We start from the raw sequence: 23,836 nt of genomic DNA, 5'->3' as shown, positions 1-23,836 counted from the left end.
ACTGTGATGAGGCCTCCCCTCAGACTTCTTTAGGCTGAACAAACCAAGTGACTTCAGTTGCTCCCCTTAAAACTTCCCCTCCAGATATTTCACCGTCTTTGTTGCCCACTTTTGGGCACTCTCTAATAGTTTTATATCTTTCTTATAATGTGGCACCAAAACTTCACATAGCGCTCGACATGAGGACGCACCATCGCTCAGTAGAGCAGGACAATTCCTTCCCTTGACCAGCTAGCAATGCTGTGCCTGATGCACCCCAGCGTACAGGTGGCCCCCCTGGTTGCCAGTGCCACTGCTGACTCACGTTCAACTTGCCATCAACCAGAACCCCCAGATCCCTTTCCACAGTGCTACTCTCCAACCTCTCATCCTCCAATCTGTACATACATCTAAGATTACCCTGTCTCAAGTGCAGAATCTGGCACTTGCTCTTGTTAAACTTCATATTGTTGGTGACTGCCCAGCCTTCTAGTCTATCAAGATCTCTCTGCAAGGCCTCTCAATCCTGAAGGGAGTCAATAGCTCCTCCAATTTTTTTATCTTCTCCAAACCTATTTAGTATGCATTCAAGTCCTGTGTCCAGAACATTTCATACTTGCTATAGCCCCTTGAGCGCAACCCACCAGCCAATTTTTCATCCATTGTATAGTGTATTTGTCTAGCTGTATGCTGGACTTTTTGTCCAGAAAGATACTGTGAGAGACAGTATCAAAAGCTCTGCTGAAATCAAAAAAGATTACATCAAATGGCTTCCCTTGGTCACCTAGATGGGTAACCGTGCCCTAAGAGGAAATTAAGTTAGTTAAACAGGACTTTCCCATCGTGAACCCGTGTTGGTTATAACCATTGACTGTGTTGTCTTGCAAATGTTTTTCAATAACTTTCAAGAGGGAAAAAAAAAAAAACTTGAAAACATAAATTGTTGTAAAACAGAAAAAAAAAAGAACACTATCACAGTCAGTGATAGACATTGGAAAATATAGATAGATAAGCCAAAACTCCCTTTATTTTTAATTAGTGTTTCTCTCTTACTGAGCTTTCACTCCCCAAAACTGTCCTGTGCACAGAATTTCTATTTGTCAATTTTAATAACTTTAGAGCAAAATTCTGTATTCTCCATGTAGAACGTACATTTACTAGTCATGGTTTTGTACACCTATGCCAGGGAAGACTTAGTGGCTTACCTAGTGAAAATCGAGTTGTTTAGATAAAACTGGAAGTTGTGATTACATAATCCATGATTGTTCCATAAAGCCTGTTTTTTAATAACAGCATATAGACCTTTTTTTTTTTTTTAATTTCCCTGGAAATTTTTTTTTCTCTCCTTAAATGTATAAATATCCACTCAGCACCTACAGACTTCTGTTTCTTTGCTTCTGAATCCCAGCACCTAATCTTGCTTGTATGTCATGTACAATATTACAAGGAAATGAAATGCAATTCAGTAAATTATCCACTTCAAGTTGTGGCCATTTCAGTAGATAAAAGAAGGGTTCTTTATCTTCTATTTGTTTTAAATCCCACTAGGATGCTAGCTTTATATTTAGTCTTAGCTTGGGCTTTGCTGTGAATCTTCAAGAAGGCTCCTCAAGTAGAGTTATAATGAGCAAAGCAGTCTCGAACAAAAGTAATCTCAGACTTTTAACGCAAACACTGTTTATTGCACATCTAGTGGTAGTGGCACCCTATCTAATTCCTAACAGCTGAGACTTTGGAAACTAATAGTAGTGAACCTAACATTTTACTCTTGCTTTTAACAAATATCTAATCAGAACACTTAAGAAATGGGATTATCGTTAAATCAGGAAACAACAGTTTGCAATGTATGAACAGCTGGAACACAACTGAGTCATGCTACAAGACATCACCTTGGATTTTAGGGTACTTATCAGAATTAACACAGAGGATTTGGGTTTTATGTTTTGTTGTTGGTGATGGTTAGTTGGTTGGCTGGTTAATCTGTTTACTTCAAAACTCCAGAATTATTAGTGACAGTTTGGTCTACTAGTTAATGTTAGTCAGTGCTAGAAACACTGGTAGTATAGTGCTCCAAATGGGTGAACAATAATCCCCTGTCTTTTGTCCCCAAATCACAGTGTATATGGACCAGTATTTTCCTGCTGGAAATTGTTAATGCCGAGCACCTGATCTGTAGGTAGATACAGATACTATCTCTGGTATGATGTTCAAAAGTGCTGAAAATGTAAATTTCTTTTTGAATCAATCCCCTCTTCAAACAAGATTACTTTGATAGAGATGACTAAACAAAAGATCCAACATGTAATTTAATGCACCCAGACTGGGAAACTGCTTAGTTTTCCAGAAGAAGGGGTACCTGTATCATTCTGAATGCAGCTCATTCCAAATAAACAATCCCTGGTCAATGTTTAACTTCTTGAATAACCTTAATGAGAAATTTAATGTTGATGAAAGTGATAGGTATTCAGTTCCTCCAAGAATCAAGCCCTTAATTAGTTATTAGTTTTGACTAATTAGTTATTAGTTTTGACTTCAGTACCAGGGAAGCTCATGGAGCAGATTATTTTGAGTGTAATTTGAGCCGGGCCCAAAGAGTCATGGTGAATGGAGCTAAATCCAGTTGGAGGCCGATCACTAGTGGAGTCCCGCAGGGCTCAGTACTAGGGCCAGCCCTCTTTAATATCTTTATCAATGATCTGGATGAGGGGATCGAGTGCACCACCAGTAAGTTTGCAGACAACACCAAGTTAGGTGGATGTGTTGATCTGCTTGAGGGTAGGAAGGCTCTGCAGGAGGATCTGGATAGGCTGGACCGATGGGCTGAGGCCAACTGTATGAAGTCCAACAAGGCCAAGTGCCGGGTCCTGCACCTGGGGCACAACCCCAAGCAGTGCTACAGGCTGGGAGATGAGTGGTTAGAAGGCTGCCTGGCAGAGAAGGACCTGGGAATATTGGTTGACAGTCGGCTGAATATGAGCCAGCAGTGTGCTCAGTTGGCCAAGAAGGCCAACAGCATCCTGGCTTGTATAAGAAACAGTGTGTAGCCAGCAGTGCTAGGGAAGTGATTGTCCCCCTGTACTCAGCTCTGGTGAGGCTGCACCTCGAGTACTGTGTTCAGTTTTGAGCCCCTCACTACAAGAAGGACATGGAGGTGCTCCAGCAAGTCCAGCGAAGGGCAACGAAGCTGGTGAGGGGTCTGGAGAACAAGTCTTATGAGGAGCGGCTGAGGGAGCTGGGATTGTTCAGCCTGGAGAAGAGGAGGCTCAGGGGCAGCCTTATCACTTTTTACAGGTACATTAAAGGAGGCTGTAGCGAGGTGGGGATTGGTCTGTTCTCCCACATAGCTGGTGATAGGACAAGGGGGAATGGGCTAAAGTTGTGCCAGGGAAGGTTTAGGTTGGATATTAGGAAGAATGTCTTTACCGAAAGAGTTGTTAGGCATTGGAATGGGCTGCTCAGGGAAGTGGCTGAGTCACCATCCCTGGAGGTCTTTAAAAGACGTTTAAATTTAGGGCTTAGTGATATGGTTTAGTGGAGGACTTGTTAGTGTTAGGTCAGAGGTTGGTCTAGGTGATCTTGGAGGTCTCTTCCAACCTAGATGATTCTGTGTGGTTCTGTGATTATGCAATTATATCCTAATGCTTAACCACACATATTTTAAAGAGAACAAACAAACAAAAAACAGCAACAGAAAAACCTACTGACTTTAAAAATGTTATCTACTTTCCCCCATACAATTGACCTTGAAATTCTCCTGACTTTCCTGGCTTTTCTTTTTCCTGACTTTACACACCAGAGCAGCAATATTACTAAAGTCAATAGAAGCATTTATGTGTACTGAAGATAAGTAAGATTTGCACTATCAAACCCTAAAATTTTTTGATTAGCAACAGTCCATGGAGGAAAAGATAATGGTGTACATGGAAAGGTGAACTAGGTTTGATCTGAGAACTATATATGTTTCCTCTGATGAAAATGCCATTATAATCTACTTGTGGAGTAGAAATTGCTGGTAGCAAGGAGTCTTTGTTAGCTAAATCCTGTTCGCAGCATTTTGAACAGACCATAGTTTGGTGAAAAGGTAAAATGTTTCATTAGGAAAGTATGACGTTCTCAGAAAACAGTAGCTCAAAATTAAATATTCTTCCAAAGTTCACACCCGTAGTGTATTAATAATTAGTACTATAACTATTTAACCCCTAGGAGAGAAAAGTAATTTCCGCTTTTAAACATTAGCCAGCTCTATTCTAAGCCAGACGTTTCTGACTAAGCCTAAACAAAAGGATTATATTGTATACATTAAACAAGGAATATTTAAGCATATATCTGATTCTTCACTAGGAACACTGCTGCAAGTGGACTAGAAAATTAAGCTTTTCATATTTGCTTCCCGGTGGAAGCTATGTAAAACAGAATAATAAATGATTGTCACTTCATTTCAGAACATAAAATTAATCTTAGAAAACAGAAAAGTCATGAACAATATTGCAGCAGTATTTCATGGTTCACTGGTTATTATCACTTGCCAACATTAAGGTCACAAAAGAACATTTCTCATTTGTTGCCTAGAGTATCTGTGACTATATTCCTATTGTCAAACCTAACCTTTCGAAGAACCACAGAAGAGGAAAAAGGAGAGAGAAAAAAATATTTTGAAGTGTGGTTTCTTTTGCTGCAGTAAGTGTAAAAAAGGAATATTAAAATTAAAATCCTCAAGCTGCTGGAGATAGAGCAGGTTGCAATCTTTATATATTTGGTCCTCATTGAGAGTAAAGCATTAAAAATACATTAACAACACCTGCTGCATTCCCTTGAGTCTGAAACTACAACTGCCCTGACCATCACTGGTAGTCAAACCTTCACATGATTTAAAGGGAGGCTGTGAGTGAGACAGAAGACTGCATATATTTTTGCAAAAATGACCCATGTGTAGAAAAAATTACTTCGGAGGGTAACACAGAACCATTTATTTCTTGGTCAGTGATTTGAAAATAATCATGGCTATTAGTATACACAAATGATAAATATAATCTTTATGGCTAATCCTGAGCACAAATTCAAGAAACTTATTTAAAGAAAGGGTTGTCTATCCAGGTCAGTTATACAGAATTCTGTCCTTTTTTGTCTCTAAGGTGAGGGGCTGAAACAAATTGCTTTGCTCGGTTCTATGCCTAATAGAAAAGTACCCACTTCATTCACTCAGCATATTTATCACTAATTGATCATTTTAGGGTTGAGCAAGGAGATTCAGCACAGTCAAGAGCCTGTAAGAACTATTGCTTTATTCCCACTTATATTTCTTCTAGAAAGGCACTTTCAGCCTCTGTGAAAGGTTCTCAAAGGAAGATATGCAATTAATGGCAATAGGATACACCAGCTTTGCAAAGCTAAGGAACTACATAGGCTACGAATCACAATACAGAAAGAGACTAAATCTATGCTATTAAAGTTAAGCATTCTCCAGATTCTTCAGCTGTCAAGAAGTAGCCTGAGTCATTATTAAGATCTCATGGCCTTCAAAACAAAATGACAGACAACTGTTTGAGAATGGTCCTCACCTCATGCCCCCTCCCCAGACAAGACCACAATTTGGGAGAACTACTTGGAAAAGGCCTCCAGCATGCCAGAAACCCTTCCAGCAATTGAACAGCATGCACAGTTGAACTGCAGTGCCCGGGAAGGCTCAGTAGCACCCTTTCCTTTACTGGTTCAGTTGCAGCGAGAGAGTCCTTCAGACATTCAGGGAGGTTCCTTATGTGATGTTGCAATTTTTCAACAGTTTCACTAAAGAAAGCAAAACCAAACCAAAACAACAAAACCAAACCAAAACAGAAAAACACCCTGTCTCCCAACAGAAACTAAATCCAAGTGAGAATTAATGAACAAACTGTTCGTATTCTGTATATTTAAGAAGAAGTAACTCTTAAAATATTAGAAGATCACGTTTGAGTTTGTGATACTGGAACATTTAGCATTTGGTAGACTACAGCATCCATTTTGGCACTGATATATGGGTAATTTATGAACATCATCTCCATTAACAGTAATGGAAATTGCCCAAGTCAACCCCCCAGTGCATCATATCAAGAGCAAACTCGTATATCTCCTGTGATTCCTAATAATTCAAACACCAACGGTGAATAGACCAGCCTACAGATTATACTCCAGATTGAGTGGAAAAACAAAACAAAAACAAAATGAACAAACAAACAAAACCACCAACTTTCATACTATAAACAAACTCCCTCCCTCCCTCCTTTATTTATTCATTTATTTATTTATTTATTTATTTATTTATTTATTTAAAAAGCATTCTCTAAAGTGACATCCTGACTGAGACTCAGTACTGTAGGGGTAGGGGAAAACAAACAAACAAACAAACAAACAATTAGGCATGTTCCTGCTAGTGATTTTTTATTATGGGGTCATGAACTCTTTCCCCCTGACTAGCCTCACCCTAAAATAAAGTGACTTGCTTAAATATAAAAGTGCTTGTGTTTTGACAGCTTTCCTGCTCTGCTTTTTCAACCTGAGAATAACGGGCAAACAGAGATGACTTGGCAAAGTGTTTCCAGTTAAGCATATAGGGAGCTTCTTTGCCAGTCTCTAGAGAGCAGTTCTGCCTGGAACCCCCAAGTGTTCTCCTTGGCCAGAAATTTATTTTGGAAGCTAATTAATTCGTGCGTTATGCCAAATCCATAATAACTTTTTTCCAATATATTATTGCAGAGCGAGTATTCAGGAAAGCCATATTATCAGCAATGATAGCTTTTTGCATTTTTTACTTTAATGTTTTTATATTGACAGATCCCCAAGCACTTACTAATTATTAACCCAAGGTGGCAATTGAGGCTATCACCAGGATGAAGCACGAAGGCTGGATGAACACCAAAGATGCATATCTCACTGTCTTCCATACCCTTCATGTTATCTATTTAAAGCAACATTCAGATTGGGAAATGCACATAAATGAATAAATGCATGTACAACGTGTTATAAATAAAAATCCCTTAAGCCCAAGTGAATGAAGCATTACTTGTACGCTGACACCCTCACATAGCCACCTGGAAGCCTCTGCAGCTGAGCAAAAGAGGAATGAGCATTTTCCCATATTCAGCAGATAAAGCACATAAATTCATATCTGACCTAGAATCTGGTTAGGAAACTTTTTCTCTCAACACACTGTTAAAAAATTAGAAAAATGATTGATGAATATGACTGATGCTTTTCAATAAATAAAGCAAAGGTCAGAGTATCTCCTTTCGCTGTTGTATTTCAAAACTAGCCATGCATAAAATTCGCTTTGCTACAAATCTTAAGCTGGAGATATGTTTACTGATAGGTTCGTTAAGGTTCATGAGGCTTTTCAGAAGCTTGGACTAAGACCTGAGTCACTTCCAGGTGCCAGAAGAGGATACAGACAGAATTTTGAACAAACCAGGTGAAATACAAAAGGTTTTTGTTTAGTTTCTGCACAAAAAGACTTTTCTCAGTTAGGTTTTGCTTAGGCATTTTGGGTTTCTTTCAACCTAAAAACCAGTGTCAATATCTTATCTTTCCCAAACTGATAGTAAAACTAGTCTGGACAAAGTCCTCAAGTGCCAAAACCTCCATGTTTCACATAAAACTGGGAGAATTGATCTAAATCCATCCACAGTGAGACAGATAATTGAGAAATGACTGATTACTGAGAACTATGTAAATAATAATAATAATAATAATAATAATAATAATAATAATAATCTGTTGCAAACATTTAGGGACAGTAAGAATGGCCTCTGATTTTGGCTAGCATTACCCCAGCAATAGTCAGGAATGATGTTTCCTCTCAACTGAATCTAGCCAGAAGGTGGGTCTGTTTCTTTATTGCACCAATTATACAACCATTTATATTTCTTCAAGGAATTCTGACAATAATGCACATTTTCTGACAGTAAAACACTGATAAGAAGGTTTCTATAGAGAATCCAAAGAATAAAACTGAAAAATTGGAGGCAACCACACAAAATATTTGAAATGTGAGTAAGCCAGGTAAGCCAAGTAAGCTCTAGAAGGGTGATGTTTTATTACCATCAGATCTTCCTCCTTTTGTAGTCCATGCTGAAATGCACAAGGACACCAACTAGGCTCATTGAATCTATTTTATTAAAACATTCATAAAAAGCTTACCCCTGGAGCACACAGGATTAACAAATAACTCTCAGGCAGATAAAATATCAAAGAGCATCTGTTAGACTGACCAGGAAGGAGCTTTAAAGAAAAAAGGGGATTGTGCCCCAGAGATAAGGTATTCCTATTTTCTCTTTTTACAGTTAAGGGAGTCATAATTCACCAAGTTCACAATAAGTTATTAACATTGGCTTGTAGTGGCAATTGATAAAACAGATTAAAAAAATGGTGAGAAATTCAATAATGGCTTGAAGCATTAACACACACACACACACACACTGGGAATTTATACCACCTTAAGCCACAACTTGCCAATATCCAGGAGCTCTGTGTTCTCCCTCCAAAGCCATATATTTACCCACCCCTTGGCACTGCCTTTTCTGGGGTGCCTGTTGCGGCAGGCTGGGAGTCCCCAGACGGAGTCTTTGGATCTGATAAACCATTAGTTAATCACTTGGAGATGATTTTCTTTTCCATTGATTTTGGGGGAGTACATCAATCCCCATCTGGGCAGGTGTGAGCCCAGCTCAGGCCCATGTCTATCTCTGCAAGAGGCTCAAGGTTAGGGCAGCCCAAAATGCCCCACTGAGCAGCACAGCCTTCAAGAGCCTAGGCTCCGAGCTGGTGCAGTAGGACCCCACCAGGAAGGTGAACCACGTTTTTAAGTAAGTGGAAGGTTTTGAAAATTAATTCAATTTTATCACAATGCAGTTGGTACTGCCTGGCTCCCACAACATTGAGAGAGCTATGTTTCTCCAGCCAGTCAACACTAGTGGTATCCACACTGCCATTGCTATAGCTTCATATGAACGTTGGGCTCTACACCCTGCCCCAACAATGCCGAGGAAAGTTTTACCTTTCTTCCACTGTTTTATCACACACTCTTCTTCCCAGTCCTTCCTCCTCCTACTGTGTTGGTACCACCTATGTAGCAAAAGGTAGGAGTTAGTGAGTGAAGTCTCACCTGGGATCAGCAAATATTTCATTCCCTTCATCTTTTAGAATCATAGAATCATAGAATATCCCGAGTTGGAAGGGACCCATAAGGATCATCAAGTCCAACTCCTGGCACCGCACAGGTCTGCCCAAAAGTTTAGACCATGTGACTAAGTGCACAGTCCAATTGCTTCTTAAATTCAGACAGGCTTGGTGCAGTGACTGCTTCACTGGGGAGCCTGTTCCAGTGTGCAACCACCCTCTCGGTGAAGAACCTCTTCCTGATATCCAGCGTAAACTTCCCCTGCCTCAGCTTAACACCGTTCCCGTGGGTCCTGTCACTGGTGATAACGGAGAATAGGTCACCTGCTTCTCCACTCCCCCTCGCGAGGAAGTTGTAGACTGCAGTGAGGTCCCTCCTCAGCCTCCTCTTCTCCAGGCTGAACAGGCCCAGTGACCTCAGCCGCTCCTCACATGTCTTCCCCTCTAGGCCCTTCACCATCTTCGTCGCCCTCCTCTGGACACTCTCCAACAGTTTAATGCCCTTTTTGTACTGTGGTGCCCAGAACTGCACACAGTACTCGAGGTGAGGCCGCACCAGCGCAGAGCAGAGCGGGACAATCACCTCCCTCGACCGACTAGCAATGCCGTGCTTGATGCATCCCAGGATGCAGTTGGCCCTCCTGGGGCTGCCAGGGCACACTGCTGGCTCATATTCAACTTGCTGTCAACCACAACCCCCAGATCCCTCTCTGCGGAGCTGCTCTCCAGCGTCTCGTCACCCAGTCTATACCTATAACCAGGGTTGCCCCGTCCCAGGTGCAGGACCCGGCACTTGCTTTTGTCAAACTTCATGTGGTTGGTGTTCGCCCAGCTCTCCAATCTGTCCAGATCTCTCTGCAAGGCCTTTCCACCCTCATCTGAGTCCACAACTCCTCCGAGTTTGGTGTCGTTGGCAAATTTGCGCAAAACACCTTCTAGTCCTACATCCAAATCATTTATAAAAACATTGAAGAGGACAGGCCCTAAAATGGAGCCTTGAGGGACCCCACTAGTGACCATCCGCCAGCCAGATGTGGCCCCATTTACCACAACCCTTTGAGCCCTGCCCCTCAGCCAATTGCTCACCCATCGTATGATGTTTCTGTTTAGCTGTATGCTGGACATTTTGTCCAATAGGATCCTATGGGAAACCATGTCAAAAGCTTTGCTGAAGTCCAAAAATATTACATCAGCTGGTTTCCGTTGATCAACTAGATGGGTGATATTATCATAAAAGGAAATCAAATTTGTTAGGCAGGACCTACCCCTCATGAACCCATGTTGGCTGGGACCAATGACTGCATTGTCCCCCAGGTGCGCTTCAATAACTTCAAGGATCATCCTCTCCATAATTTTACCAGGCACTGACGTGAGACTGACAGGCCTGTAATTGCTAGGGTCTTCTTTCTTACCCTTCTTGATAATTGGCACAACATTTGCCAGCTTCCAGTCCAATGGGACCTCTCCAGATTCCCAAGATTGTTGAAAAATAATTGAGAGAGGTCCCATGATGACGTCAGCCAGCTCTTTAAGCACCCTGGGATGAATTCTATCTGGACCCATGGACTTTCATGGATCCAGGTGGAGCAGCAAATCCCGCACACATTCAGGGTCGGTTGGGAGTTTGTCATTCCCACCATCACAGTCCTCCAGGTCAGGGTACCCAGGGTCCCGAAGTCCATCATCCATGTTGTAGACAGAGGCGAAGAAGGCGTTAAACGTCTCTGCTTTGCCTATGTCATTGTCTGTGAGACCCTTCCCATCTAGTAGCGGACCTATGTTTTCTTTGGTTCTCCTTTTTCTGTTCACATATCTAAAAAAAACGTTTTTATTGTCTCCCACAGACATGGCCAGCTTCAACTCTAGTTGGCCTTTGGCCACACGAATTTTCTCCCTACATACACGAACAGCATCCCTATACTCCTTCCTCGTTGCTTGACCTTCCTTCCAGCAGCCATACACTTTCTTCTTTCGCCTAAGCTCCAGTAGATGTTCCCGAGTCAGCCAGGCCGGCCTTCTGCCCCGCTTGCCTGACTTCTGATATTTTGGAATTGCCTGATCTTGTGCTTTTAGGAGGCAGTGCTTACTAATTATTATTAATTATATAATGCTTACTAGGAGGCTTTTGCTTACTAATAAGACAGGACTGTATTCAAAGTCCTCCTTCTGAATGAACTCTGCTAGAAATGAGACTCTGGTTGGGTAGATCCTTTCACTAACAGGGTGAAATTAATGTTTATTTATTTTCTCCCTATACAATTGGGTACTGTCTCTTGCTCATATGCTCAGGATCAAACATTTCCAGAGGTAGTATCAGCAAGGAATTTCCCACAGGTAAGGTTGGTTGGAAATCAGTAGTACAGGATACTGCATGCCTTGTAAGCTCATCTAGATATATTTTGTCCAATTGATTCCCTGCCATCACATTGGCCTCTGGCATTGTTGGCATTTCAATTTCACCTGATCTCTACCTGTGATGAATCCATATTTATGTCTATTGAGAATTAAATAGCTTATAACTGAGGTTACTATGTTCAGTACAAGAAATGTATTTCATGTCCTACCCCTTACATCTTTAAATTCCCCATAAGATATAGTGAAATACTTCCATAACCTGAAACACCATGTACTTTCTAAACCAGAACCTTTCTGCAGTCAATGTTTTGCCAATTCGATGACAGGAGTATTTTTCCCAAATGGAGAATTCAGATGATAAGGCAGAGTGTACTGATTTCTTTCCATCACTGTTTTCATACATCTCCCTCATACTGTCTCTTTCCATCATTTATTTACCTTGTTCTTTTCTATTCAGTATACTGAGGGCAAAATCAGGTTATTAGTTATCTGTTTGTAATAGTAGAAACAATATAGTGAAAGGACACCCTTTTATTAATGCCTTTTCTGTCCAAGCCTATTGCTCTGCTAATAATGTGGGAAACTTAACAGAGGTCAAAACTCATCCTGACCCTAAAGCTACTGTACTAGCTTCAGACTCTATTATTCTACAAAGAGAAGGGGAGAGGCTGTTTGAAAGTGCTGCATTTCTATCACTTAATTTTCCTTTTCCTCTAGCAATTCACAAAGTTTTGGAAAGTATTGCTCTACAGTTAAATATGCTTTGGACTATGTTTCTGAACAGCTTGCAGAGACTACCACATAACCTAATGAATGTTCTACTTGAAGGCTTGGCCTCATTAATTGGCACTGTGATATCCTCCTGATCTCTTCCTTCCTGCTTCCCAAGAGAAGTGTCAACATTTAAAACTCAAGATTTGTCTGCTGATATTTTTAAAGAGGTAAATAATTTAATTCATAAGACTGTGAAGTACCTGTTCAATCATAAATGTGATTATAATGGAGTTGTTCTCTGTAGAGAGGACGGAAAAGCGGAAAAACTAATTGGGGTTTCACCAGTCTATTTCTCAATTATGCTGAAGATAGGGATAAGATTTTTAATGTAGGACTGCAGAGAAACTCCAGCTAGCTTGGGTGTTAAGTTCAATACAGAGAGGGTAGGATATATGCCTCTAAACAACTTCTGCAAATTAAAAATCTCCATCTAAGTTATGTGTTATGGCTTTTTATGATCAACAGGAAAAAGCAGGCTTTTCTAAAGCTCAGTTTATCTGACCTCTTTTAGGTGTTTTAGGGAAGGATGAATTTCTGCATGGAATTGTCTTTTCCTCCCTGTGAAGGGAATCAGAGACAGACTACCATATTGCAGCAACTCAGTTCCATTCTTGGACCATGTTCAGTCTAGGTTGTTCCCCCAGCTTCTCCACCAACATCTCAGACTGCCTTCCTCATTGACATAGTCACATGTCCTCCACTACTGGTCTGAGTTTGCTCATGGCTGGCCTGGGTATTCTTCTATAAAAAAAAAAAAAAAAAAAAAAAAAACACCTTGCATTTTTAATGTTATTCTGGCAGCATAGGCAAGAAAGAACAAACCTCCAGTAAATCCTTCTAGTCAAATAATGTTTGACATTCCATGTAAGGCCAAAGTGACAGTGTGGCTTTCTAAGGACATGTCTAAGAGCACAATGAAAAGATAATTTCAGATAGTTTCTAGATGCATGCCAGGGTTCATCTGAAGATGCCAGTAAATCTTAGGCTGGTAACATTTAGCTGTATCTTAAGTGTTTTTCTAGAAAAGTTATAACTCACTATTTCATTTTTAGGATATTTCCAAAAAGCATCATAATTTTTTTTAAAGCTTTTCCCTTTTCAGTCATTCATATAACTTGTTTTTACTTTTCAAAAAGTTCTGCCAAGAAAATATAGCCATATATAATTCTTATTCCTCTTCTGATTCTTCTTATTCTGATTCTCAATTTCTAAGCACAATAAAGCAATAGACCTCTTTCACCTCAGGAAATTATCTTTATAAGGATTACAGTCTTCAAAAAAAAGCACAATCCAATACTTAAAATATATTATAATTCCCCATTTATTTATTTATTTTAAAACTATGTTCTAAATTATTGAAGAAAGAAAAGCTGTGTATAGAATTCAGGTGAATAGGTAATATAAAAATTAATGTCCTTCATAGTACAGTGTCAAAAATATAGGGAAATAACAATAGGGAATGGCAGAGTGTCACCGCAGGAATGAACCCTGCTTGATCAATCTAACACCATCCTGCAACATTTCTTCTTTCCTTGATACATTCTTATGACCTCCAAAGATCTCAGAAATATAGATTCTTTTCAACTTTGCCACTTCCCACAAAGAAGTCTAATGGCTGAAAAGAACGGGACATCTTATCATAGCATATCATCCTGAAAAAATATAAACGAAAAAGTTTGCTAGAATTTGTGACCAAGGGGAAAAAAAAATCCCTTACAAAAGAAAAAACTTTCTGCTTGCAATCATGCAGTTCAAACGTCCCTCAAATAAAATCAACATAGAAGATGACTTGTCATGATATCCCAGGAAAATAATTATTATTTAAGCAACTTAAATAACATAAAATCAAAGATATATTTATGAAAGGCAAGAACTATCTGAGCTATAGCATTGATGTTTGAAGGCATATGAACATTTCACTTTTCAAAATACCAACAGCATTTTCTCTTTATCTACATAGACACAAACAAATAGGATTAAACTCTGTTTACCAGACTCATACATTTACCCCACTGAAAGCCTGAAGTAGAGCAGATATCCTATACGCCTCAGACTCAATGAATTGTACAGATACTACTCAGACTTTAATTCACTGCAAGTCTCTTCATGACATAATGAAAATTATTCTATTGGCTGTTCAAAAATTATGGCAAGCTACTGTGCTGTAAGAAATATGTTCCTATTTATGAAGTTCTAGCCCAGGCTTAATAGTGAGTATGATTACTCCATTCTGCCCACAATGTATAGTATAAGGTTATAGAGATATTCTATTTTAACAGATGTCTATAAGACCCCAGTCTCCCCTCCTATGCATTTTATGTATCATTCTATTTATGATCATAAAAGGAGTTAATTATAAATATAAAGGTTCATTGTTCTCTTAACATGGAGATGACTTTTATGGATTGAGCAGTCTGAAGACCCTTTTACATCCTTCAGGTGTGCATCCCACACCTGACTAGTCCATAATTTTGCACACTACAGTCCATCTTCAGGACTGTTCTCAACCAGTAATGGAATAACTATGTTAGAAACATGCAAAACATGTTATTCAAGGAACTTAAAAAATCTCATTTTAAGTGGTTAAATACAATAACGCCCACAAAAAGAAATCTATATTTTCCCCCACACATACTGTGTAAAGTGAAAAACAAGAGGAAGTAAGGTCTCAGTTAATATTTCCCTTTTTCCAGCAATTTTTTAGAGACTGATATCTCCATTCACTTTTTACCTCTGTATATGGAAAGACCGAAGCAGACTCTCTACTTGCTGTTGTTTTCATATCCCTTTCCTCTACAGACAGATCTCCATCTGTTGCTGACTCTCTACTGAATCCGTACTTTTTCTCTAAGCCAGCATCCTTAAAATATAAGCAATCCTTTTCATCCCCAGTGCAAGGACAAATGGAAATAAACCTGATGAGAATCACGGAGAGATTTCCCTGCTGATAGGACATTCAGCACATCCCAGACTGCAGGTTATCTTCCTACTAGAATGTATATACGTCCACTCACATAGTGAGTATCCTCTGATTTAACTGCCTACAGTCAGATCAGATGCTATCATAGTGACATCATATTGCACTCAATTTATATTATTTTTGTGTACAGCATCTTCACCCTCCAAAAAAGGTCAAAGCCTTCAAAAGCTGGTTACATGACCAAGTAGTTTGCACACAGAGTAATCAATGTCCACAATATGAAAGCATGATGCTCCAAATCATGCAAATCATGCAAATCATCCAAATCATAAGGAACACTTCCAAAGTGCAAAAAAGCAGACCAACTTCCATGAGGTCTCTGAAGATGACATATATCTAAAGGCAGATGCCCAGACATATTGCACATTATTCAGATACAAGCTCAAGGAATATAATGTCATGTATTTCCATAAGAAGATGGATGTGTCCCTAAAGTGGAAACTCCTGGCTTGTAGGATGTTTGCCTTTCTGACAGTCTCTGAACCTCAACATGGAATTTCTCAGTCACCTCCACAAATCTGTCCTCTATGAAAAATAACTGTTTCATAAGTACATTATTTTATTCCATTTTATTTTGTTCCAAGACTTTGTTTTAAGTTTAACCTTGTCAACTGCTACAGTAGTTTCTGTTTCTCTTGGAGGTAACTAAATACTCAAGAATATCAGTCTTTATTAAACAATAATAATTCTGAACTCAGTGATGAAAAGTGTAAAACTTGTAGGCTGAAATTCTCCCCCAGATTTAATCATAAAATGAAAACTGAACTAAAAATAATCTCTGGATTTCTGGATTTTTAACATATGTTCCAAATGTGTGGTGGTTTTGTTTTTTTTCTTTCAACTGGCAAAAAGAAGTTGTTCCTTTCTATAAGGAGACTCAGACTTTGTAACACCCCAGGCTTTGTTTCCAATTTGGCAGGAGTCTGGAAGTCCAAGTGCTTAATGTGCTGATATTTACATATAAATTGACATATTTTTTATCATTCTGGATATTTGCTTGAACACATACCTGTGTGAGATGGGAATAGAGATCTGCTTGTCCAAGATCACTAACAAGATCACTAACTATAACTGATCAGCTCTGCCCTTTCCCTCAGAAGCAGATAAAGACGAGTATAAGAACACATTTTAGGACACACTTGCCACGCATGGTTTTATTGATAGGTACTGAAACACAAAGCAAATCAGCATGCAATCTGCCAGTGTTCCTCAGCTGCTCCATCTTTTGAACCAGTACGAACAGTTTAAGATCTAGTGTATGTGTGGCCAGAGTTTAGGACAACCTACTGCAGACCTCTCTGTACTAAAACAAAGTCATCCTTCAAAGACTACCCATGCATGAAAATAAACATACCTCATCCTATTCATAAACATTAGCTTTTTAGTACATGCCTGTGACCAGGTCTCTTTGAAATTCTGAATGTCCTGTTTTTCAAGTGACAGAATGAGGGTACGTATGAACATCCGCATGTATATATGTGCTTAACACTCATCTGTGCCTCTCCCCCAAGCTGAAGGACAAAAAAGATGAAGTGCTGTTGTCATTACATCATCATGCAATTGCTGTGCAGCTTTCTTTAGCCTTGTAATACAGGGGTCAGATAAAACGGCCAGGAAGGTCCATTTTAATTGGAAAATCCATTAAATAGATGAGAGGAGCAAGAAATGCATACTACAAAAAATATCAGCATTAACCTAATTTTTGCTTCAAGATCATATACTGGAAAATATTTACCAGAAATACACAGAGCTCAAGGCAAGGGTCAAGCAGCAGAGGGCTGAACAGATAGAGAGCCATTAATATAAAGGATTATAGTCAGCATAGAACTGAGAATAATGCTGTGGATGCTCTGGCAAAGACACACGTACAAAAGGCTTCTAAATGAAATCAATGAAGCAGAATTTCTGATAGTTTAGCAGCACACTCTGGCTTGGTGCTGCTGAAAGAGGGGAAAAAAAAAAAAAACACCAGGGGAAAAAAGTAATAAACTCTTGCTACCCATGGGCAGATTTCACAGCAGTTGAATGAGACAAATAGAAGAAAGCATTCGCTGCTGCCCAAAGGGAAATGTAATGACCCAAGTTATCACCTGCCATAGAGAGAGCCCTATGGAATAAGACAGAGGAAGAAACCTGGGAAGTTATCTGAAACTAAAATAGGGTCTGAATTAAGTGTGAGTCAGCAAAGCACTGATGGAATTGAAAGAAAATTTTGATAAAGCACTACCATTCACTTCACTCACTCTAAGATAAATTATTGCCCAGTCTACTCAAACCTAAACATGACCAGTGTAATAGGAAAAATATTCTGACTGAATTGTTACACTAGCATTGTTTATGCTAGAAAAAGGACAAGTTTAGGAGTCTCAGAACAAAGATTGAGGGTGGCCCAGCTTTTATACCCACATACCATTAACACAAACCACAAAGACCATTTCCAAGTCTAAGAGTATTTTTTTGTTTGTTTTTCTGCAGTACAAGTCCTCAAACTTCATCAATGCTTTAAAAATTTACTGTCTTTGTTGAAACAAATCACTGCTGTGAGAGAAGTCATCACTTGCAGAAAATTTGACTTATCTTAAGAATTACCTTCCCCCCCACCTTGTATATCAATATCAGGAAGTAGAGCTAGGGAAGCTTTCAAGAATAAAAAGACTTCCCTGTGTATAAGATCCATGTATGTCTTTGGCTAGAGTTCTTCACAAGGAATGGGCAAACTGTGAAGAAAATGTTTGAGTTATGGATTAAAAGAATACAGATTCCCCTATTTTTAAAGGTCTCCTAGGTTTCTTTATTTTCTGAAAATAATAGAACTCATTTTTCATCATGTAACGTAGTTAAGCTAAGTATCAGTATGTGCTCATTCTCTACCACTCTCTCTTTTTCTTTCTGGCAGTCTTTATCTATTTGACAGAAGAGATTAACATTATTGCCTTGAAAGAATATATCTGGCCCAAATATTCCTCTGAAGTCTCACATCCCACAACTCCTTTAAAAAACAGACTGAAAATTCGAACTTTTCAAGGAAATGCTAGCATGAAACATGTTGACCCATCCTTCCTCTGCCCTTTGAATTGATGAAATATTTGTTGACTATGACCTAAATGTGTCAATCATTTAGCAGCCTTGAAGTTATATTTTCCAGCAAAAATGTTTTCTGTGGAAAATAAAAAGGGGGGGGGTGGGGGGGGATGTGTGTATTCTCCCCATTTGGTCACTCAAGATTTTAATATACCATCTCAGTGCACTTTCTCTGTATCATTCCTTCTATATATTATCATTAAAGGCCTTCTGAATGATGTCCTCTCTAAATACAACAAATTATTAAAAATTGACCTGCTGACATGACATAGAGATGCCTACCCAAAAGATGGGAAGATGGGGAAAGGCATGAAAAGTGACTATTGGCTCCTTAATTTGCACCTGCGAGAATTGCAGGGGAGATTTCTCTTCTGAATGAAGAATTAAAAACATGGCCCCAGATACTCAGGTTTTTAAGCAAGGAATACAAAATAGTGTTGGGAGGTATTTGTTCTTCCTTTTTTTTTTTTCTTTATCCTCAATAATCCTATAACCATCTTCTTGCATCACCCACCTTCTCTAATAGTTAGAACATAATCTATTTCACCCCCACACATTTTCGTCTTTGGTGATCCATAACTATTTGTTCTTGTATTGACGTTTTCCCCTACCTTAAACAATTCTTTCCCTTTCCTGTTGTTTATTCTCCCGAGTTTGCTTTTAAGAATTAATTATGTCCCTTTTCAGCCTTATTTTTAAGAGGCTAACCAAGTCCTGCTCTCTTCAACGTGCCTATATTGCCTTCTATTGCAATAAAATGTACTGCAGAGATCTCTGAGCTAGAAGAAATACAAGCTAGTCTGTCTACATGATTCACTGCAACATCACATGGAATTACCAGCTTAGGTCTGAAATTAATATAGCCTCTCTTCTGCAGTACTACATTCCTACTAATAATTTACTTTCTTCTGTCTCCTAACCTCCTCGCTCTTTTCCTTCTCTGCCCTGAGTGATCAACTTAAACACACATTTCTTTCTTTGCCTGTGCTTCCCCCCCTCTTCCCTGAATAATGTTCATTTCCCACTGAAAAGAATTGGGGAGTTAGTGTTTGAATATTATCAGTAGAAGAACACAGACTGCAGCAGAGAAGAGCAACGCTGTACTCTTACAAGGGATCAATTGAAAAATGTGGTGCCCAAAATGCAGAATAGACAGAGTTAAGATAGATGATGTGAATCATTTTGCATTTATTGGGCCGATAATGTAAGACACTGAATGCGCATCACATCTACTAAACTCAATAAAAGTTGAGAACAGCATTTTTAAGACCTGGATAGAAGAAGGGGAGCAGAGATGAAACAAGTAATTAGGATACTGTGAGAAAGCATGATGAAGTCATAGAAATTAGGAACAGAAGGGATATTAGGGATGGTTGTCTGGTTCATTAATAGCCAAAACAACTTTTTCCACTGCAGCACATATCCTACAGATTCTAAAATCAAGCTCTAAACACAAGACATAAAATATTTGTGCTTGGTAGGGAATGGGCAATCCCAATTTTCCAGCTCTCTTTCAGCCTATGGAACTGTTGCCTAATGACAACAAATGAATAAAAAAATAAATGCAATAAAATCCCTATAAATAAAACTACCATACTTTTTCTAAATTGCAGAATAACTGCTCTGAATCTTGTGCTAAAAAAAAAAAGGGGGGGGGGGGAGGGAGAGAAAGAAATCACATAGTCCTCTTAAAGACAGATGGAAAACTCCATTGAGCATCATCATGGTGACCACCTGCTGTGTTCTGAATGGTAGGTGATAAATAGCATGCAGATGTAAAATTGTGGGTCAGGCACTTTCAAGCTCTTTTGCTTCTCATCTCTGCATATCGCAGACTTGCATTGTGTCAATTCAAGTCTACAGAGATCATTAAATACATGTTCCGTACTTCTCTGCTGATAGACATTATACATTCTTTTTGAATCCCTTCCTATAGCACTTGGGATTGAAAAGATCTTCTCAATGAAAAATGAGTTTAATGAGTATCTTGAAAATCTTCCTGAAGACTGTTTAAGTAGGAACCAAACTACTTCGTTTTGTGTCACAGAAATCAAGGCAATATTTCTTGAAACATAAGATGGTGAAATATGACTACTTGGAGTTTAAGGTTACCTTTTCAGTCTGAAAAAGTGTCATAGGGTTATAGGTGAAATATGCAAGTACCTCAGTCTAGCTGACATATTCATATAAATAAATTTAATTTTAATGGGAATTTTCACTGGTTAACAAATGACTAAGGAGCACTGCATAAAGCCCAGAGGTAGTAGCTAGTATTTCAAGGACAATTTTTTCCCAGAAGGGGATCACACTATATAATATCTACATGTAACAGTTTTGAAATATATATAACTGCGAAGGTAGAGATATAGAATAAAATAATGAAATAAGGACATTTGCATTTCTGAAAATCATACCAATCCCTCATTTCTGTACACATCCCTACAAGTGAAGAACTGCCTTGACAGTCATACATGCTAGAGTCACAAATCACATTTCAGAAGTGGCATTGAAAACTCAAAAAAAGATCCCTTAGTAGAAAACATGGTGAAAACTCAAGATGCTGAGGGGAGCATGGTAGAACAAAAGAGGAAGAAAAGAAGTAAAAATAAATAAATAAATAAAGATGAACCTATGTAAATATCATTGTGCTGATCTAGGGTTTTAGAAAGCCCAGACTCTCTACAAGAAAGCTTAGAAAAACCTGCTTAAAAAATCAAAAACCTAAAATCAAGCAAAAACTGGCAAATCAGAAGTTACTGGACATCAGACTCTCAGATTGAAGGTTTTGAAGGTAAGGAGGGATAACAGACAACAAGAGAGAATAAGTATTCTCCCCACCCCCCACCCTCCCCCTCAGCCCAGCTATTTATTTCTTCCCCCCATTTTCTCCCTAAACAAAGAGAAAAAAATGTTTCTTACTACAGGGCGTGGACCATACCATCACAGCATTACAAACCAGAAATGCTTAGATGAAAATGCGGAGGGCAAGCCCAGCTGGTGACCAGTCACTGGTGCCATCCCTCAGGGTGGGTGCTGGGGCTGGTGGTCTTTAATGCCTTCACTCAAGAGTCAAGCAATGCCACAGAAGGTACCATCTGAAACTCGGGTGAAGTTGATGTGTTTGGAGGACAACTGCTCTTCAGATGGACCTAGCAGGCTGGAGAAATGCTCTGGTTTGAACCTCAGACAGTTAGACAACAGCAAATGAAAAATCCAGAATTTGAGACAGAGCTACCCCATGCAAGGGTGTGGGCAGGGGCTGACTGCATAGAGAGCAACTGGGAAGAAAAGGACAAGTTTTAGCAGCATAACAGAATGCCACAGCCAGTCTTTTTCCTTTCTTTACATAAACTTTTATCCCTTCCTTTCTGCCACTCAACTTAAAAGCTCGAATAAGACTGAGAAAACAAAAACTAAAAAAAAGAAAAAAAAAAGCAAAGAAAGAAATTGAAGGGTTAATACACTTGAATATTATAGAAAGACCTGCCATGTGTTTTGAAAGCCATTTGACAACACAGAGCAGGAGGTGTGGTGCCCTGTAGTTCAGAGGGTACATTGTTTACCATGAAATGCCGGATTTGCATATGATAAGTACTTTCTTTTATTAAAAAGCAATGCAAATAGTCACACAAACTCCTCTGTAAATAGCAAAGGAGAACACTTAGCCACCCATACTGAGGATTTACACCAACTGAAACAGCAGCTGAATCTGTCCTAGACATTGAAAAATACTTGAGTTATGTCTGAGAAATTTCTCTAGGTAATTTTTCTCTCCTCTGTTCTGTGGAAGCTTTGCTCCATTTTCACCTATACAAAATCAAAAAGAGGTGAGCTCCTCCTGCACATAAGAAAGAACCTCATATTTGAAACTAAGATTTCAGCCTTTTGTGGTTTATGAAACCCTACTGGCAAACAAAGCGCACAGAAACCCTTATAACCTATAGGATACAGAGTTTATCTTTGCTCTGATTAGATCTTCCATACGTTTTAATCTCTTCTCTTTCTTTGCACACTTTATAATAACACTCTCTTCAAGGAAACACTCTTTAATCTTATAATTTGAAAACTAATTCCATTTCAGCTGTCCTTTTGGCAAGTGACCTTTTCTTCTTCTTTTGCTATAGGTAAAAAAAAGAAACACCTGTCTTTCTGATTTTTATCCCTGCTCAGCATTCTGGATCTTAAAACAGTTCATCTACTGAGGTTTTTGACAGCAATAAAATTTCTCATTCTGAATTTCTCAGTGAACAAATCTCAAAAAATGTTCCTTCACAAAAGCCATTTCATTAATTTGTCTAAATACATTTCTTTTGTAAAGCAGGTTGATTATTTCAAAATGTCAGGGTCCGGGAGCAGCTTAGAGAGCTATCCTGGCAAACATTATTGACCAGATTAAAAACGAAGTGTAGAGACATGACAGCAAGGTGGACCAATGACTGGTCTGCCATCTGTCACTGATGGATTAAAACAGTCTTTCTGTGCTGATATCTAGGAGACACTAATTCCAGTCCAAATACATGGATTGACTTATGCAGAAGGAGATTTACTAAGAGGAAAGATTTTTTTTTTTTTTAAAGTCAGCTATAATCTCACTAGCACAATTTGCTCACCCTAATTATAGGAAAACTCATGTCCTATGTACTATATTTTCTAACTACCCCATCTAATTAATTGTAAGTGAATCATTACAACTGATTTATGTATGTCATGAGTGGACTAAGGATAAAATAGTTAAAAGCTGTAAACCACTGGTTTAATTTTCATAGTGGTTTTACCAGTAAAATGATCATCGATTGTACAAACCCATAAACAATTTGAAAAGGAAGATTTCTCTGTCAGTTAAAGCAGCATGAATCCAATTTAACTCCACTTGTTTCGTATACATCCACACCAGACTGAAGCAATATTACCACTACATAAAATCTCAGTCACTCCACCCTAGAATTTAAGTTGCCTTTTATAGGGCTTTTAGATGGAGGTGTAGGCTGTGCTGAATACCCTTTTTCTGGAGTGACAGTGTGCTCTCAAACACAGAGAAAGTGCAAACGCTTCATTTAGACTAAATGAGACCAATACTGTTTAGTACCTCTGTTAGCAACCTCAATTATAGGATAGTACACTTCAGCAAGTTTACAGATGACATCAGATTGTGAGACCGGTCAACACGGTGGAGGTTGCCCCTCAGAAGGATATAGACAGACCAGAGAACAAGCCTTACAAGAATTTGATGTGCTGCATTGTTTTTGGGTGCCTCATTACACAAAAGATATTGATATACTGAAGCAAATTCAGTGGAGGCTACTCAGCTGACCTAGGGACCGGAGCATCCCAGGAGAATCTGAGCAAGCTGGGTCTGTTAAGACTGGAGAAGAGAAGGCTCGAGGGGGACCTTATTGCAGTTTATATTTACCTCATTGAAGTACACAGAGAAGGTAGAGCCAGTCTTCTTGGAGGTGCACAGCAGTAGGATAAGAGGCAACAGCGACAAGTTGCAACATGAGAAATTCTGATTAGATATAC

At 39.0% G+C, this 23,836-nt stretch overlaps 1 protein-coding gene across 2 annotated transcripts in view; it reads right to left on the bottom strand.

Moving 5' to 3' along the window:
- TDRD15 (tudor domain containing 15) overlaps positions 1–23,836 on the bottom strand; it is a 205,903-nt gene that overhangs the window by 21,757 nt on the left and 160,310 nt on the right. Inside the window, exon 15 of one of the 2 annotated variants that reach the window (XR_010830659.1) lies at positions 9,005–9,072. The exons of the other annotated variant lie outside the window; for it this stretch is intronic. The gene's annotated coding sequence lies outside the window, so the exon portion shown is untranslated. The remainder of the gene's footprint in view (positions 1–9,004; positions 9,073–23,836) is intronic. 2 annotated transcript variants of the gene reach the window in all.

The sequence above is a fragment of the Anser cygnoides genome, chromosome 3 (assembly GCF_040182565.1).
Source record: "Anser cygnoides isolate HZ-2024a breed goose chromosome 3, Taihu_goose_T2T_genome, whole genome shotgun sequence".
Classification (NCBI taxonomy): Eukaryota; Metazoa; Chordata; class Aves; order Anseriformes; family Anatidae; genus Anser; species Anser cygnoides.
The sequence above is the reverse complement of the archived record's forward strand: the minus strand, read 5'-3'. Positions and strand labels throughout refer to the sequence as shown.